Source organism: Poromitra crassiceps, assembly GCF_964638095.1.
Source record: "Poromitra crassiceps genome assembly, chromosome: 3".
In the NCBI taxonomy this organism is placed as follows: Eukaryota; Metazoa; Chordata; class Actinopteri; order Beryciformes; family Melamphaidae; genus Poromitra; species Poromitra crassiceps.
In genome coordinates, this window is record NC_139625.1 from 35449311 (window position 1) to 35462122 (window position 12812).

The window sequence follows — 12812 nt, forward strand, 5'->3', positions numbered from 1 at the left end:
TGCGTCTGTCTGTGTCTGGAGTTCAAATGACGCTGATGCTGCCTGTTAGCGCTGTGATATAGCTCTGTGCGCCAGGCAAGCCTCCAATCCCACTTCTACGCCTTGGGCCCCATTTGAATAATCTCCTCACACCTAGGCGTGAGACTCCTCAAGCTTCCCCCCCACACACATACACACACCTCCTCCACCACCGCAATTGTACACCTGCGCTGACTGAAAAGAACGGTTTCATATGAAAAGCGTCATTATACACTTATTGTATGTTGGCCGGGGGAGAGACAGCTATAAAAAGATTGTTTGGAAAGCTTCCTTGGTGCGCTTTTCATTACGCACATCATCCAACCTACTCCATTGAGCTGGAATCATAATCAATTTGCGTCCTCCAAGGAGTATTAAATTAGTCTCTATTATTTCTTATTTACATCAACGCAGTCAACCGGTAAAATCTTCGCGTTTATTAGTAAAAAAAAAAAAAAACTATACTCATCAATGTATTATAGGTTACACATAGTACACCTTGAAGTAGACTAGATGCAGATACTAATGCAACAATTAACCTATACTTGTATTATACACTATTTTACTGTTAAAAGCCATAGCGTCTGGCCTATACCAGAATAAGGAGGGCCTAAAGGTTTAAACATGTATTTAATAGTGCACGTAGAATTATCAATATTCTACAATGCTTGCAATATATATTAGAGGATAAATGATCTTTATTGGCTTGTTGTAGGCCTGTGGGTGGGGTGCAGTCAGATCATTATTGTGGTCCATCCAAATGATTTAAATGTGATAAAACGAGATAAAAAAAAATGAATGTCCAATAAATGACTGTATTATTATTATCATCATCACCTTTTGTTTATTAATGCATGTTTTAATAAATAGTTATTGGTATCTTCAGAGCAAACACATCATCCAAAGGTGAAGTGAGATGCACTTTTGCTGTGTCTAAGTGTATGCCATTATCATTTCCCTGGATAATTTCTCTAATATTACAAGAGAGGCGACATTTAATCTAGCATTACAAACTGGATAATGATTGAATTGTTGTTTATACGTGTTTTAATTAGGGGTGAATATTCCACGCAAAGCTTTACAGCGCCCTCTCTCGGTTATTTCCCCCATTGGCTTTGTTATGTGGCACACATTGGTGGCACGTAGGATCATGATTAGGCAGCCTGCACTGAAATCAAGCCTCTGTCAAATATTGGTGGATCGATGATATTTTTGGTAAATGTTCGTGTTTTTTTCTCTCGCCCCCCAGTAAGCAAAGTCAGAAAATAAATCAAGCCGCTGCAGCGGAGCGCAGAGGTGCAATGGAGGGGAGACCCAGACAAACTCATTTGCAGCTTCTTATTTGCAGAATAAACGTTAACGCCACACCCACCTTTTTGGCCCTAAGATAAAAAAAAAAAACTTTAATGTAAATTCATAATCTATGCATCACAGTAAATCGCGGCAAACTGATGTAAATTATGAGAGTGTAACTTTTAAGGGGAAAACCCTAAATTAATACTTTTCTGAAAAAATATATATATTTATATTGGCTTCCGTATACCTTATGACGACCACGCAACTAAAGTCATACAGTTGTATTATTTAGCAGCAGTATATGTTTATTTTCCACAGCAGCAAGCGTGGCAAGTCTTCCAGGCCTATTTGTATGACACAAACACCAAGGTGAGGCTGCAGTAGGTGCCAGCCACGTGTCAGTAGTTGTACATCTATTTGACTGCATATTTACGCAAGAGCATAACTATCAGTATAGAGCCCCATTAGTAAGGACGAGTAAACCTGTCGTGTTGACGAGGGACTAACAGAGTCTGCTTAACTTGGAAATGAGATCATGAGAAACCTCTGTGTGTTTGAGGATTGGGGATTGCGCTGGCGGATATGTGGCCAAAACATGCCTGCACTGTTTTCTTTTCCTTTTCCTTTTCCTTTTACTTCGTTAGACTAAAGATTCTAAGTAGTATTTTGAAAATCGGTAATAAAAACCGCCTATGTTACAGCGCTAAACAGTCGAAAATGAAAAATGAAGCAAAAGCTATAGATAATGCAATGAAATTAGCATCCTGACGAACCATTAAGCTAATTCATTGACCTGAAAACCTCCAGGAACAAATATTTATGCAAATAAAGTGTTACAGTATAGACACCACATATTATTTAAAAACGTAGCCTGAATAATAGCTATATAGCAAGCTATTTCGTACAATGCATGCGGAATTATATATGAGCAGATATACACGCGGGATTATATGAGCATATAAAAATATGTAGCCTAAACATGTTCATGGATAATATCTTGTGATAAGCTCATATTTCTAAATATAGCCTATAGGGATAAGATACATATATTCCATTACACATTTTTGGAGGACCACACGTGTGAATACATAATAAATGCAACTATGAAAATGGTTGTTTTCATATTATTAAATTTCCCTATATTATTATTATTGTTGTTGTTGTTGTTGTTGTTGTTGTTGTTGTTATTATTATTTTTATTGTTATTATTATTATCATTATTATTATTATTATTATTTATGTGTTGATATGCAACACATAGCCTATATCTTTGTATATTATGCACAATCTGAAGAACAATCCCATTATGGATATTTATTTGAACCAGAAATGTATTTCAGATAAATTTGGATATATACATTTGGTATAAAATTTAAATATGGTTTAAATGTTCCAATGTCAGCTATAAGTATGTATGCCATGAATGGAGTTACCAAATTCACATCCCTCCTTGACCTGTGTGACATTATGTTCCTGAATGAGACATGTTGCTAATTCTGCGGTTAATAATCAACCTGCCCCACAGTCCCTTCACATGTCCATTTGGGTGAAGGTCACATTTTGGATTTTGTCACAAACAAAAACTTCCACTGGGCCTTATGCAGCTCTGTTTCACCCTATTCCTTTTATTTATTCTCTATACTCTCTTAATCCTATTACACAGTTCCATGAAGGGGAGAGTCAATCCAAAACAGTAATTGCCCTGGTTCCTTTTTCACATGAGGCACGAGAAGGTGTACAACACATGTCATGCTGGTGCTATATCCTTTTAGCTATAGCTCCCAACTGTCTCCAACCATATGAGGAATGCCAGTTACAATGTGAGACACACAATACCATCTCATATAGGCTGAAGTGAGCGATCACTCGGTGTCAAATTGCCAAAATCTGTCTCACACTCTAAAGAAATGTAACTTGGCACCCTTATGGTTTCTGTTTGGCTTGTCACTGCAGGAAATCACTGTGTGACTCTGAGTACAACAGTTTTTGATACAAAGCATTTTTGGAATGTGTCAGGGTTCCAGCTAAACCCTTTGGTAGAATCAAACAATTGTGTTAGTAGAGTGTTGACTGTCTCTAGATCAAATATTGTCAGTTTAGCAAGAATTGTGACTGATATTGTAAGTTTTTCCTGCCAATTAATTATAGTCTGCCTGCTAAGTCACAGTTTGCCTGCAGCAGCATTTTTTCTTAATGTGCAACAATGTTGCGACGGACTTGGTGTCAGGCTGGCTTGCCAACTTTCATTACCGGACCATTTATTGTTGGATGCTGTCTGACTCACAGTGGCTGAAATATCGCAATTCTAACTTTGCTGCACTAAATCCTGATTAGATGCTGAGAAATAATGACACCTCCATCTAATATGGGTCTCTGAAATATTAAGGTTGTACCTCTGCTACCACTGCACTTGGTCAAAATGTCCATTCAAATGAGTCTGAGACTACAATTTCACACATCAGATTTATTTTTCCTGTTAAATGAAACAGGAAATTAACAAATTAAAAAGGAGTCGTTTCAGAACATTTTATCTTCAAAATATGTAAGAAATGTATTTTGGAAAAATAAAAAACAACAACTTTTGGTTTGTTTCACTGTCAAATCTTGCTTCTTTAGAAATGTTGTGTAAAACACATTTCATTATGCCTGAATGAGGAGTTGTGGCTTCAAGCTGATCATTTGCTGCCTTGAAATAGACTGACCATGCAACTGTTAATAAAGAAAAACATAATTCTGTTCATCTTCTGTTTACTGGTTTACTGACTCAAAATTTGAATGGCTGAACAACCAGCTGCTATAACCAAAAAGTCTGAAAATCTGCCATTGGAACAGCTTATTCAAACTTGGTTAGCAAGCCATTGTGATTCAAAATGCATCACCATCATTACTCCAACTATGTACAAGACAAATTGTTGTTACAAGACAAACTATGGATGAAGACAGGCTATATGACAAAATAGTACGGAACAGGCCACAAGATTGCACTTATATATTGAGATACTCTCACAAGGACGAGCCAAACAGCCTGTATGAAAGTGTCAAGTTGCACACATTGTTCATGAGTGTAGAGTTGACACCTTAGCTGTGATTCCCAACCAGGGGTACGTGTACCCGGGAACTTGAGCAGCTTGCAGGGGGTACTTGGAAAGCTTGGGGATTACCATTTATTTCCAAAATGCTAAAAACAATATTCCAAGTAATTTCATAGGCCCATTTCTAAAAGGATACGTACGCACCGTAACTAGTTCCCCCCTGGCAGGTGTCAACTTACACTACTTTATGAAGAGATCACGTTCATGCATGTCACAACTGTGCACAAAACAATTATCAAATGGATAAATGTCTCAAGCGTCCAGTTTCTGTCGCTCCAGATTCAGGTTTAGGGGAGCTTCAGCCCGGTGACAAAAGGGGAAAAAGAGGCCAAGTCCAAACACCGGCAGTTCAGTGAAGCATCTATTTTGTATGGATTTACTTGTAATGTCCACGGATCCACTGCAGCCACAGTGTTTTTGTTACGACGACGATCGTCCTCCTGACAAATAATTAAATGAAGCCAGCCCATCTACAGCACCACCAGAGCACCAAACACTCAGGAAGTCTTGGTCAAACTGACAACTTTTTCAATTGAAAACTGTCCGAATTGTGTTAACTTAAGGGGGAGTCATTCAAATAATTTTAATTTAATAATCAGTTGTGTTTGATACTAAAAGTTTAAAGAGTCTAATAGAACACATTTAGGAGAATCATCAACACACATGAGTGAGGGGGTACTACTCGCATGGCAAAACAGCTCAAGGGGTATATAAGAGGAAAAAGGTTGGGAACCACTGCCTTGTGCGTATAACAGATCATACCCATACTCATAGGCTAATCAGTGGTGTTCCCTACAACTCTAGTCTTTCCAAGCTGGATTTGCCACTTTGTTGATCAATTAGTATCCATGATGGTTGGTGTTACATTTCACACATTCAGGTGTCATTCCTGGTGACAAGGGCAAACACTGCAGTGATGCATTTTGAATGGGCCAATGAATGAATGAATGTAAGAGTGCCAGAAGTGAAAGTGTAACACGTATACTAAAAGCAGCAGTCCTGAACTGGTGCCCCTCCAGCTACGGGATGTTGTAGGGTGCCTGGTTGCTGTGTCTGCGTGCAGGGCAGGGGGATGGAAACAGGGTGCTCCCCTCTCTGTGAGAGAAACATTCCTTCAAACACCCAGGAGTTGTTGGCAGGAAGGTGTTACTTTAAGCTTCACTTTCAAAGTAAGATTCTTTTTTCAGCTGTGCCTTTCACTTGAGATTTAGAGATTCGCTTAAGAATCCCCCTCTTTAGTGTTGTTCCCCTGTATCCTTCTAAGTGCACCAAGACATACAAAAAAACGACCACAGGGCAAGAGGTTAAGCATGCGATTCATCAAAATAAAATTAATAATGAGAGGGTCTTCTTTCAGAGAGCGCTTGGAGAAAAAAATGTTTGCTGCCAACCTCCATGTGGTGACAGTAAACATTCCAAAGCCGGGCTGGAGTTTGGACTTGCCATTATCTGCCACAGCTGTGACAACGCCTGTTGGCCGCAGGTTTGTGGCTGGCCACACTATGTTTACCTGGAAATGAATCTGAAAAGCGACTGGACTGGGAAGGCACACAAGCCAGCTAAATAAAAACCCAGAGTGGTCATTGCAGCGAGATGCGGGTGGGAGGGACTCCAAAGTTATTGCGCTGGCCCCAGCGGGTCAGGGAGCAAACACAGGCGTAAACGGCCCTAAGGATATCCTCAAACACGCACCTTTTGATATTGAGTAGGAATGCGGTGAGGAATGCCATTCGATATGTTTTATGTTGACTGTATCCAGGGTATTGCAGATGAAATACTTCTCTCTTGTCATGTTAAAGGGACCTGAGTTGACCACTGTTCTCCACTTATCAAACAAGGTGACACTTTATCTGAGGACCACAGGAGGAGAATGAGGAACCTGGGATCTGGAGGGATGCTCGGATCACATGACACCCGAGAATGCTTGTGCACTAAATTAGCAGAGTGCTTAAGGGCTTAGGTTGGAATAAAAGGTTGTGAATTCCTAAAAGAAAAATATGTTGTGTGTGGTTCTAAGTTGTTGAAGAAAAAAAATATGCACCAAATTTAAAAATACAGACAAGATTGATGGAATGATTAATTGAACCAATGAACAAATACATTTTTTTCCATATTTTTCATATCGGAGACCCCTAATTTAGTCCACATTAGCCATTTGGTGAGATTATGTCTCTCGGACCAAAACCAGAGAATATTTTTCAGACATGATTTTGTCCAGAATTCCATGACTATCTATATTGTAGGTTGAGAGATAACAGAGAAACTATGACCAAAATAATCATTATTATATATGTTCTAATTGTGTTGACTTCTTGTAACCTCGCATCACCAGGCTCTTCTCGGCGAGAATAATGCTTCTAAGTTTAATAAGTTTAACAATAGATACATTCTGGGGACCCCCTAGAACTCCCTCAAGGACCCCTGATGCCCCCCCCCCCCCCACACACACACACACATTGAGAACCACTGAGTATAATGACAGTAAATGTTTTATATACACCCCCCCCCCCCCCCCACACACACACACACACACTGACAGATCTTCTGCCCAGATGCCACAAGCCTGCTGCTTGTAATGCCTGAACTTTCTACGCCACGTGAATAGGATGTGTATTAGAGCCAATAGATTTAATATCACCAAATCAGCACATTGTTATTCATTAGTGGGCCAACTGCAGAGTCAATACACATTTAATCACAGACTGAAGGCAATTAAAACAAGGAGGAGGGGGGGCAGTAGTGCTATGTTAATTAAAGTGGCAGGCTCCCATGGGAAGCGCGGGGTCTAAATAACACTACAATCAGGCCCCTTCTATAATCCACCATGAGCTATTGCCATTCACACACATGCTGTCAGATCCCCGTCAGCACTGACGAGAGGGCAAACTGCGCCTGCTGATGAAAAAGTTGTTTATCAGTAATGGTCTTCCTAATCATAACTGACTTAAGGGACTCGGACGTAACCTTTTGGCAACATCTTTTCCATAAATTAACTTCCCTCACGCTGTAATCATTATATCAGATGTTTTATTCTCCTTTAGTCTTGATATAATCTTATATAAAGGGCAATCTCTGTTCTCTGTCTGTTTCAATTTTGTCACTCAACTGGAAGTGATGTCATCAGTGATGTAACTTCAGCAATTGTGATGTCATCAGTGATGCGAAGTTGTGACATCATCAGTGGTGTCATAAGAGCACAGCGGTCGAGCTGTAGGGTGGACAAGGCTGTGCAGCGGCCGAGCTGCGTATGCGAGCTGCAGGGCCAGCTCGGCGAGCTGCAGGGTGGGCGAGGCCTAGCGAGCCCGTGCAGCGGACAAGATGCCTAGTGTTACAAAATACATGATATACTCCTGAAATACACCATCATTTTGATATTCCAGTGATCTGCAACTTAAAAAATCTTTCCCTGGTCAGCACAATGCACGACATCCTTAAATCTGCTGGGCTGCATCAGAGACCTCTTGAGAAAACACACACACACACACACACACACACACACACACACACACACACACACACACACACACACACACACAGCTCACTTCTATCTGCCAGAGGCCTTTTGGTCCATTTCCTTTTCCCATCAGTCCGTCAGTCAGTCAGCTTCATATCTGCTGCCGTCTTATCTGTATTCCAGGCTGATGGGGAAATTCAAGTTTGGGATTATCTCTGACTGCTGACCTGAAGCCATCTCTCACACTGGTCAGCCAAGCACTTTGACTAAGGCCAGGATTTAACCAGCTCTGCAACAAAATGCCATACTCTCCTGAGCAGAGACACCTTTCTGGCACATCAAAAATCCCTGAATAATAAGAATAATATCCATATTTCATATGCATGGGATATAAATTAAAAGCTGATACTTATGAGGCCTAGAGGAGAGCCTGTATCTTCTCCCAGGCGGCTGTCTCCTTCCTGTATGGACCGAGGGCCCATCCATATGCAGATGGCTAATTTGTAGTGTTTACAGAGGGCCATCGAGGGGGCCAACTCATGAAGAGGGCTGCCTACGTGTCACCCCAGGAGCCCGGTGGTAAAGCCTGCCTCACCAGAGCCACAACATAAGTGTCCAATCTGTGTTTGCTTACCCGCGGACGCCCCGACAGAGGCCTGGACCAGGCCCGTAAATTGTGCCTTTTTTACAGGCCCTGACAGCTAACAGGCTATTGGGAACAGAGGTCCAATGACACAGCCACTCAACAGATTAGCACCTCATCAGCCTCCTGCGGCTTCGAACAAATATGGTCCCTGCCTCCCTTAAAACACAATGAGGCCGCCACCGCTGAACAGCCCCCCGCCAGGAGAGCCCCCACCCCACCCCGCCGCAAAACTTCCTGGTCTGTTCTTTCTCTGGGCCACAGCTGCATCGAGGGGGGACCTATCCCGGTCCCCGGCCCACCCCGACCCCAATTGGCAAGATGTGTGTATTTCAGGTGAGCAAATATTGCCACTTGCCTGAGAGTTCAATGGCCAGCCCTTTCAGGGGGGGTTGCGTATTGCGCCTGCCTGCTTTGCAAGAGGGTGCATGTGGTCTCACACAGCAACCAGTCCATAGGCTAGGTCAGGGGAATTCTCCAGGCACAGCTGGAGTCAGCAAATCAAACATACCCATATAGCTCATCTGCATTTTCCCAGAGCAGGAAATCAGTCCCGGCTTTCATTTCCTTTCTCCACAGCCTTTCGTACAGAAGAATGACTTTTGGTGTCCCTACCAGACACCACACACACTGCTTTGACCTCTTTCTGCAATACACAGTCTAAAACCTGACTTGAACCAGGCTACTTTAAAGCATAATTGGTCCATTTTAAGGCCAACATAGCGTTGAACTGATGTGCTGCTCTGAGAAAATGGGCAGACATGTAAGTCCCATGATTGGGCCTATTAGGCAGGCGGTGGGTAAACACCCAGGGGAATTGAAAGTTGATCTTGTCAACCACTCGCCATGTTTCAGACACCTTTGTCTCCAATACACAGAGGCTATGGTATAAATGCCCTATGCAGGTGCATTCACTTGTCAGCTGGCCCGTCATGTGGAAAAACAGATAGGCAAAATAAATCCTGGCCTGTGAGATTGCATTAGAGATTGGAGATAGGGACTTTCTTGGGACCCATGTCCTCCAGCAAGGACGAAGGAGGCAGAAATGGAGCATTCTGGCTATAGGCTGTAGTCAATTACAGGCAAACTATAGCAGTTAGCACAATGAAATGACACTGTCTGAGGATACAGCACAGTGTCTGAGCATACAGCAGTGTCTGAGCATACAGCAGTGTCTGAGGATACAGCACAGTGTCTGAGGATACAGCACAGTGTCTGAGCATACAGCAGTGTCTGAGCATACAGCACAGTGTCTGAGCATACAGCACAGTGTCTGAGGATACAGCACAGTGTCTGAGGATACAGCAGTGTCTGAGGATACAGCACAGTGTCTGAGCATACAGCAGTGTCTGAGGATACAGCACAGTGTCTGAGGATACAGCACAGTGTCTGAGGATACAGCACAGTGTCTGAGGATACAGCAGTGTCTGAGGATACAGCACAGTGTCTGAGGATACAGCACAGTGTCTGAGCATACAGCAGTGTCTGAGGATACAGCACAGTGTCTGAGGATACAGCACAGTGTCTGAGGATACAGCAGTGTCTGAGGATACAGCAGTGTCTGAGGATACAGCACAGTGTCTGAGGATACAGCAGTGTCTGAGGATACAGCACAGTGTCTGAGGATACAGCACAGTGTCTGAGGATACAGCAGTGTCTGAGGATACAGCACAGTGTCTGAGCATACAGCAATGTCTGAGCATACAGCACAGTGTCTGAGCATACAGCACAGTGTCTGAGGATACAGCACAGTGTCTGAGGATACAGCAGATACAGCACAGTGTCTGAGCATACAGCACAGTGTCTGAGCATACAGCACAGTGTCTGAGGATACAGCACAGTGCTACAAGAGCCACACTGTAAAAAAAAAGCTTGCTGTTGCATTAAGTATTGAACACTTATCTTTAGAGATAGATCAGGAGTGATACATTTAGATTATGGATTCAAGTTTATATTTACTGATAATAACAGAACATTATGTAATAGTATGGACTGACTATTTGAAATGTGAATGGAACTTATTTACTCATCATGACTGACAAGGCGAGTGTTTGTATAAGTCCAATGTTATAAAAGGGATAACTGGTCACCATCATCCTCTGCCGTAATGCCACACAAGTCATTTCTAACCAACATTTCTGACCACAACAGTAGTAATTGAGTACGGGGCCAGCTTAGGTAAAGAACGCAGTTCCATGGCTACGGCTACAGCCAACTGTATATTCAGCAGTGGTTCTCAACATTTTTCATGTCAAGGACCTCTAAACTGACAGACCACGTACCCCCATTTGATAAGATTTTGTCCCAGGGTACCCCATCTGATAAGATTTTTACTTTTAGATGTTTTATTACAGAACGTGTATGAAAGCCATTATCAAAATAGTCATACATTCTGTCATTGTGTTACTTATGAATGGAATTAATCGTGAAAATAAAGTATTTAACTTTTTTGCTGGGGACCCCCTGGAACCCCCTCAAGGACCCCTGGGGGTCCCCTGGACCCCACCTTTGAGAACCACTGGTATATTGGACTGGGAGACGGTGTGGCGACATGGAGGACCACCTTGATCCCCCATGGAAGACAAACAGAAGTGTGGGTAGCCGTATCCTGGGGGGCCTCCTCCGCCGTCACAGTGAAATGGAACCGGCCCGCAGAGCAAACAAGATCTCTCCCCAAGACCAGAACAACCTTGTCTGGGTGATGGGTTTTTCTGTTGTTCTGTTTGTTTGCTTGTTTGGTCTGGAGCCCATGGATACCCAGCATGGAGGTGGAGAGGAGCGGAGGAATCATGTATGGGGAGGAAAGGGGGGGGGGTGAGGATGCGCGACACGCAGACGTCCCCTTGAGGTGATGAGAGACCTGCGGAGAGACTACTGAGCAAAGCTGCTCTCCAAATACACACAGACACCAGGAGCAGAACTACAAAGACAGATCGCTGCTCTGATCCTGCAACGCATGTTATTTCTGACACGCATCTCATCTTCATTCATGTAAATTCAATATCAGCTTCTCAAATGTAGAACAATATGTTATGTAGCTCACTCCACGGCAATATCCAACAAATGACTCATAAGGTGTAAAGCATACTGATATCCAGGGATTTGAGCAGGTGGTTCTTGAATTTCTTACAGTGCGTCTGAGCCATTCATAATAACAATGTCCGAAGCTCTGTGTGGAAAAAAGTTTATCCATCAGGTGTGAATCAAATGTTTCACCAAACAGACCAGTCTCCAGACTTGAACTGTTCCATCACCATTGCACTGCATTCATCTACAGAGTGTGACACCTTCTGGCTACACAGAGAACTGCTTTCTCAGTGGATACAGACCAATACAAACAAATGATAATGATGCATGCTACATGACACTATATGACAAATCCATTTAGAATTGGTTTGGTGGTCAACAATCTGTGCACAAACATCTAGATATCAAATTGCATGCAATCACAACTCGAAATGCTGAAATCCTTCATTCGGATCCTTTATTTAGGTTAATACTGATGTGTAGCTCAACTTCAAGGAATGGTTCACACACACACACACACACACACACACACACACACACACACACACACACACACACACACACACACACACACACACACACACACACACACACCTAAATGCAGAGAATGCAGTCCAGTATGGAAACATATTTCTAACACTCATTGTCATCAATTGTGTGTATCATACTCTGCAACTATATCTTTTTTCTTTTATATTATATTTTATATACTATATTTTTTTTTAATCTTTTTCGGTGTAATTATGATCATTCTCACAGTACCTGTTGAGTTGGGGTAGTTATTATTGGAGGTTGAAACTTTGTGAATTCATATTGAGGTAGGCTATATAAAACACACACACACACACACACACACACACACACACACACACACACACACACACACACACACACACACACACACACACACACACACACACACACACACACACACACATTAAATTGACACATGAAAAATTCAGTAAAAAAGATTAAAAATCAATTTGGACGGCACAAAGTAATTTAACTCAAAACATTCACAGACAAAATTGTAGTATGGCATGAGAGACATTAGTTGCAATTGCAAAGCCCCAGCACAACAACCTCTATCCACCCAGAGGGGGGAGACATTGCACTTTACACAGTTCCACAAGCCTGTAGTCTTATTTCCTTTCATCTGAACTACTGTAGATCTACATCTTTGCACTGTGTATCCTTTAAAGTTTCACGGACATAAGCTGAATTGAGTGACATATGCAGGGCAGTTATGGTTCACTTTGTCTACCATAACAGCACAGCTGAA